The sequence below is a fragment of the Castor canadensis genome, chromosome 10 (genome assembly GCF_047511655.1).
Source record: "Castor canadensis chromosome 10, mCasCan1.hap1v2, whole genome shotgun sequence".
NCBI lineage: Eukaryota > Metazoa > Chordata > Mammalia > Rodentia > Castoridae > Castor > Castor canadensis.
The window spans coordinates 134973972-134981506 of record NC_133395.1 but is presented as its reverse complement, the minus strand read 5'-3'; the positions used below and the strand labels follow the sequence as shown (position 1 = coordinate 134981506).

Genomic DNA, 7535 nt, shown 5'->3' with positions numbered 1-7535 from the left:
AATTGCATAATCCATAATCATGAAGATTCATGCTTACATTTCTTCCAAGATTTTTAGTTTTACCTCTTATGTTTACATATTTAATCCCTTCTGAGTTAATTTTGTGTATGTTGTATGTTGTGAAATTGAGGTTCACTATCATGTCTCTGCATGTATATATACACCATTTCTTGAAAGGACTGTTTTTTCCATTAAATGACTTGATACCCTAGTCAAAAATCAATTCACCATAAGTGTGAGAGTTTAGTCCTGGGACTCTCTGTTCTATTCTGTTGACCAGTATGTCTCCAGTATCTTATAAGAAACTTGTTTGTTCCTGCATTGGTATAGAATAAAATATTTGCATATGAAGAAGCAAAGAATAAAGTAAAGGAAACAGTAAAAGGAGGTATTGTTCCCAACTCTCCACCCTCCTTTAGTACTGGTATACATTCACACTTTTACTGCCTGCCATGGCAGGTGGCCTGGACCATGTAGTTTACGCTGACCCTTATGTGTAATTGAATGCAATTGTGAGTGGTGTGTGTTTGTGTGTATTCTGTTGATTATACTTAACATTGTTCTATAATACCCTGTTATTAAAAGTTCTTAATGAATGCTCCTTTTAAGATCTACGTATGGTATATAAACCTTGAGAAATTATATTCTCTTAACCATTCTTATATTACTATTACAAGTGACAGTGCAAATGAGTTTCACTCTCTCTTTTGTGTAAACTTTGGGCTACATATCAGACTTTAATAAGCTTATTTAACCAGAGTTCAAGGGCAAGTCACCAAATCCTTTCATTAATGTTCAGATTTTCACCTATGCTATTTTCCTAAGCCCACATTGCTTTGCATTTTAAGAGATTCAGGGAGAGATGATTTAACTTTTTTTTTTTTTAACAAAACTGCTTTTGTGAATTCCTCCAGCATGTTCCACTATAATGTCTTTGGACATTTATATTTTATTCTAAAGAATGAAAGTAATGCCATAAAAATAAACTATACAAATTTCTGCCTTTCTTTGGACTTATATGAATACATGGAGAAAAAAATATGAGTACATAATTTGTGTTGTCTTTACATGGTTGGTAAAAGATCATGAAAGTATTACCCAGGGGAGTGACCAGTCCCTTCAGGTGGCCTGGCATAGTGCACAGATGCATTCAGTAAACACGTACTGAGTAAATGAATGTAACAAATATAGGGGACACTAACACAGACTTTCAAGACCTTGTAATGATTACCAAGTATTTTTAAGCTTCTTTAGTGATGAATACACTACATAGATAAATTAGATATAGAGGACTTTAAAGAGTTGCCCAGATGCTGATATTGCATCTAAACTTTTCTAGATGCCTCTTAGCAAAGAGATAGATCTCTCTCTGTTCTTGTTTGACTTCCTCTTTCACCAAGGAAAATCTCATTTTTCAAGTAATCAAACAATGGTTGTTCTGGTTTCTTATTGGCTACTGCTCAGTTACCTTGGGAACTCCAGGAACACACACTGACTGTACTGGCTCTGATGCTGAGCCTTGCAGAAGTTCCTTCAGGTAATTGCTCTGCAAGGACCTTGGTCTGTCTGCTCCCAAAGGCTCCCAAAGACTTCTGGGCACATTTCTCTGGGGATAAAGACTCTGGAGTCAGGCACTAGTGCTAATCTGGACTCCCCTTTCAGAGGCAGCTACTAATATCTGGCTCAGGTAATGCATGAAGTACATTCTTCTCTGCTCAAACCCTAAACCTCATTGTTTAAAGTAGTTGGCTGTACTAGTCACTCACCTGGAAATTCCCCAAAAGGAAACCAACAGCAATGGAACAAAGGATAGGAAAATCCAAGTAGATTTGCTTAAATGGAGGCATCCTGAGGACAGCCACATGCCATACTGGGACTGAGGCTTGAGGGAAAAGCCTGTGGCATGTGCTGTAGTCCAGCACTGCTAATGGCATGGTTAATGTAAGACGAGCCCAGTCAGATTCACATCCAGCAATTGATCACCCCCAGAAACACACACACACACACACACACACACACACACACACACACACACACACACTTTCTTAGGGGTGCAGGAATTGCTACCAGGCAGAGAAGAGAAGAGCTATGTATATTCCCTGATGAAAGAGAATCGCTCCTCCTGCTCAGAATGGAGGGACAGAGGGATGTGCATACTCCTCAGGCCCTACCACCTGTCACACCATGTACCTGGTATTGGGTACACAGTGAGGTACAATAACCACTCTGCTCCATAAAACACATTGAAAAACTAGAAATGCTTGAGTGTCTATAGGTGATTTGATTACCTTGTCACTATGCAAAAGTGACAGCAGACTATCTCCAAAAGAGGTTGAAAATGCAGATGAGATAGTCCTCAGATCATGACTATCCCTGCAGGAGAGATTCCGTTGTGTGACAGCAGACTGGTCATTGAGAGTTCTCATCCACAACTACTGTCTTACAAATCCTTCTCAGTATTTGCTTAGAGAAGTTGTGTTGCTCTTCCATAGCAAAGGAAACTGCCTGTGACTTTTTAACCATTACAGATGTGATGATGAAAGAGAAGAGCCGCCTCAAAGTCAAGAAGCGCAGCCAGAGATAAGGTTCACTTTCAATGCCTGCCTGCTGCCCTGAGCGCATAGCCACCGCACTTCTCAGTAAGTGAGGATCTGATGCTTGACTCATCGCAGGTGGGCAGGTAAGTTACCTTTTTTATGACTGGGCTGCAGCAATATCCTATGCTCCACCTCCTAATGATTTCATTACACAAGGGGAGTAGGAAGAGCAAGAAATAATGACTTACAAATATAAAGGAAACTTTTAAATAAAGAAAAAGGGGAAACCAAACCCCTTGTAACTCTGTTATTAGCAGAGACAGAACTAATAGCAGTGCTACCAGACTTGCGCCAGGATGCTTTCTAGGCAGGTTGGGGGTATGCTGTTCTTTCTTTTTTTTCTTTCTTCTTTTTTTGTTAAGACTGGGGTTTTTGAACTCAGGGCTTCATGCTTGCAAAGCAGGCGCTCTACCGCTTGAGCCACACGTCAGTCCATTTTTCCTCTGGCTAGCTGGATATGGGATCTCATGAACAATTTGCCTGGGCTGGTCTTGAAGCATGATCCTCCCAATTTCAGCTTCCCACGTAGCTAGAATTACAGGCATGAGCTATCAGCAGCTGATGATGTTCTACTATTTATATTATTTTAAATAACAGATGTGCTCGTCAGTGCTAAGTTGAGTCTATTAAAGTAACACCTATAGTTTTCTTTGTCTTTTTTTGAGCCAACCCAGGTCTCACTACATAGCCCAGGTTGGCCACGAACTTCTGATCCTCCTGCCTTAGCTTCCTGAGTGCTGGGATTACAGGCATCATCATGACATCGCAGCAACACCTATAGTTTTCCTAATGCTTATATAAGACATTTGTTTTGTACTGCTCCAGATATTTTATGGGATTAAAATGAGAACATATTTGCTGACAAGATTTCTTAGAAAAAATATGAGTTTAGAAAATAGTTTATAGAATATAGTAAACTATCTTGGCAAAGAAGTTTCAGAGGTAACTTCACATGTTACAAATTAAGAAACAACAACAAAAGGACAACGATGGCATTGCATAATGGAAGGCATTCTGCTGGGGTTGTTACCTTTCCAACACTGTTTTGCCTTATCTGAAACGCACAAAAAGTCACTGACTTATATTACTTGCTTTTATGTTCACTAATTTGTTACCCAAAGCAAGGAAAATATATTTCCATGTATATAGAAGAAATGGGTGGAACAGAACTGAAAGGAAAGGAAAACCTCAGAATCTTTCAATGCGTCATGGGTCTGAAATTCATAAGCACACAAAAAGTGACTTTATGGACATATGGAATCGTGTATTTGGTTGGTACTCAATTTAATGAACTATCATACTAAACATTTCATTACTTGGTATGATTTCTGCTTTGTGTGTGTATGTACCCTTTCATAATTACCAAGAGACAAATTAATTTTTGTAGCTATTTGTTAAAATTATGAATTTTGAACTTCAATAAAGCTTTGGAAATTTGATCACCTCTCCTCTTTACCATACTTGAAATGCTAAATGGGAAAATGATGCAGCAAGATAACCAAAGGGAGCAGGATTGCTCTGTGCACACTTTTATGCCCCACTCTGAGCCTAACCTGTCTTTTGTTCTATTTGAGCACTCAGCTGGACTTGCCAGGGTTGTACACTGCTTGTCTCTACTCCACACAGGCCAGGCATGTAGAACAACTGCCCTGTGCTAGATGCTGGGCTGAAGCCATGTGTGCAGACTAGATGATGTGGTCTTTGGCTTCTGCTGCTGAGAATTGGTGGAACTGAGGGAATCACCTGTAGACAGGTATGCCCACCGATGGGGGAGCATTTCTGCAGGATACACTGCAGCAGGGTGATGGGCAGAAGGGTACTTAACTGGTGGGATATTGTAGAAAATTCCTTCAACCATGGTGGTAGCACCATTTTCAGCTAGACCAACAGGGTGTTGTGTGTGGCAACAACTTAAAACTATGAACAATATTTAGACTTATTTCAGAAAATTAACCAGTAGTAGTTAGAAAAAAGTTGTGTAAGTCATTGCTCATTTATATTTGTAGGATTGTGCTCAGTTTTCCAATGTGGGTGTGTGTATAAATGCTGCATACCTAACTAAACATGTCCTTTGGTTTATGAACTCAATCACTGCCCCCCCCCCCGCCCCGCCCAATGGTTAAGAGGAAGCAAACTCTTTCCTTTTAATAGTCTAACAGAGCATGAATCCTCTCAGTAGCTTCTCAATGTCTGCCACTGAAGTTCAGCCTAGAATTTGATGTCACCACAGCTAACCTAAAAAGGCTCTAAAACTAGGGCTGCAAATACAACTTCTGATAAAACATGAATGCCCCAGGCAGAAAAATAAATTGGGGAGAAAGAAAGAAGGGAACAATTTTACAAGTCTGCACTTCAGCAGAATTTGGCTGATTCTTAAGAACACTGGGGAAGTCCACTGCCAATGGTTAAAATTTTACTCGATTAACTTTCTAGAAACATCTGTGGTGAAAGTTTGTACTCCTGTTTTCTTTCAAATTTCAGACTGTAATACCAACTGGAAGCTAGATTCTCAGAGGGCACTCAAGGAATTTTAGGTTGACTCATGTCAAATGTACAAGTTACTCCTGAACTCAATTAAAGTTTGAGTTTATATTTCTGATTATGGATAGGTAACCTGTGCTTGCTTCATTCTGCTTAACTTGAGTCTTAATTTAACCATTTAATAGTTTTCTGTTGGATTGTAATTGATAACCATGAAAAGAAGGAGTTGAATATATTGTCACTTTTGAGATTAAATACATATAAATAAGGCCGTTCTTGTATAATGAAATACAGCCCAGTTGATATCTGTATTATAGTAATTACTTTTGGATTAAAAAAATAGCCCAAACAGATTTGAGTCTTTTCTTTATACTCATCAAGGATGGATCATGTGAAAGGATCAGAAATTTGAAGAGGTCAAGGGTAGAAGTGCTTTGGAGGAACAATATAGAAATTGAGTAAAATCATAGAAAAAATGGAGTCAAACACCGGAGTTCCAGTAATATTCAGTGTTCTGTGAAATTTATCTGCTCACAAAAATTTGTTATTCTTGGTAATATTTAGAATCCTATTTGAGTATCTTATGCTTTCAATAAGACACCTAATTTTTGATCAAAGGTGTTTCTTGTTTGAATAGAAAATATCAGAATGAGAGGTAGAAAAGGTATCTTGTGACTTACCACAAAAACTTAGTCAAAACTTTTTTGAATGTTCAAACTTGAAAAATAATTCTATTTTCAGCAGCTATAAAATCAGAATCCATGGCACATCTAGGGGAGAGTGCTTTCTTATGTAAAATATTCAATTATCTCCCCAGTGAGATATTTAACAGTGTCATTATTTACTTCAACAATTTAATTGCAAAAGATAAACAGATGCTTATTATTTTTGCAAGTATGGTTCTAAAATGCTTCTTAACTTGCCAGTCAGTAAAAGTCACAAGGAAATATTAATTTTGCATTTTCACTGACTTAGAATTCCTATTAATGAATATCAGTGCAGAGTTAGGGCATACTTAATATCATTTCAGGAAATGCTGACATTTTAAGACACCACTTCCATAATTTGAAGAGGAAGCTATTTTTGTTGTTAACGATATTTTATCTTTGCTTTTCAGACTTAGTGGGTTAGTAATGTTTTCCTTTGACTGATTAAAATTCTCACTTGTTGGAAATTCAGAAAAAAATTAGAGGATTTGCTTTTGTTGTTTGTCATAGTTGTGGTTGGTTTAAAAATTGTTTCATTGCTTGGTATGGAATTGCCATAGAAAAAGCAACAGGATTATTTTTTATGAAAACTGGCATAATTCTGATTTATTTTGAAAAGAAATTGAGAGGTTTCTGTACTTTTTCTTTACTGCTGTTGTGGTATTTTTAAAAACTTCATTACTAACTTAAGTAGTAATTACAATAAGTTGAGCAATGTTATTTAAGTAGTTAGTTAAGAAATAATGAAATAAAAGTGTTTCATGCTGTTTTTCTTAAGTTAGTATATAATGAAGGTGTCCCCTGTGGTTCTACCCAAATTATATTTGGAAACTATCAAGCCACTTAAATAAAAATTGAAACTGAAACTCTTAAGTCATTTTAATTAGTAGCATAGAGTTGACAGAGCATAGGTTTTGTTGTCTGCAGATCTGAGATTGGGTCCAAGTTCTACTACTTACCCGCTGTTTGCTCTTTGGGAAATTATTTAACCTTTCAGACTCATTTCTTTCACAAATAGGAATAATATGCTTGGAAGAAATTTCCCTTATGTACAATAAATACCATATGATGCTATACACTGAATCAGTAGGGAGCAGTGAGAGGCAGCAGGAAGAACTGTTCTGTGGAAAGCAAGGGGAGCACAGCATGTGGGAGCCATGCACATTTTTTTGTCCTTAAAGTTAAGCTCCTGCTCAAAATGTGCAGAGAGAGAAAAAAAAAAAAAAAAAACCAAAAAACTAAGAGTTCTATAGTTCCCAGCAAGAGTTCCTTGACCCCTTCTTTGATGTGTACAAGGGTTGCAACTTTTTCCTTTTTCACACTGAGTTATACTAACATTCCCTACTCTTCATTCATTCATTCTCCATTCCTTCTCTTTGTCTAATTGTTTCATGTAGGTGGGAACACTGTTTCTATTTTCTTTAGGTCTGTAACTATGTTTCTCTATTATTTTTGCAACTTTCCCACTGGGTTCATCATCAAAAGAAAAAAATCAGCTCCTCCCAAACTCAAAGTATCTCAAATTTATTATGGGCTATGATACAAAGTTTCTTTTTTCTAACAATACAAATTGTTGTAGATTTAAATTTCTTGTCAAGTTTTGTCTTTTTTTTGCTGGAGGAGGTAGGTGGGCAGGGATTGAAGAGCTATACTGGGGCAGATGCACTCTATCACCAAGCTATGCCCCCCCAGCCAATGACGCATACTTAAATTCTCATAAATAAAAACGTTATTGTTTATGTCTTGATAA

At 37.3% G+C, this 7535-nt stretch overlaps 1 protein-coding gene across 1 annotated transcript in view; it reads left to right on the top strand.

The window, feature by feature from the left end:
- Positions 1 to 2300: 2300 nt before the first annotated feature.
- Positions 2301 to 7535, top strand: part of Il5ra (interleukin 5 receptor subunit alpha) — a 37865-nt gene continuing 32630 nt past the window's right edge. The window contains exon 1 of the mRNA XM_074044277.1: positions 2301 to 2680. The gene's annotated coding sequence lies outside the window, so the exon portion shown is untranslated. The remainder of the gene's footprint in view (positions 2681 to 7535) is intronic.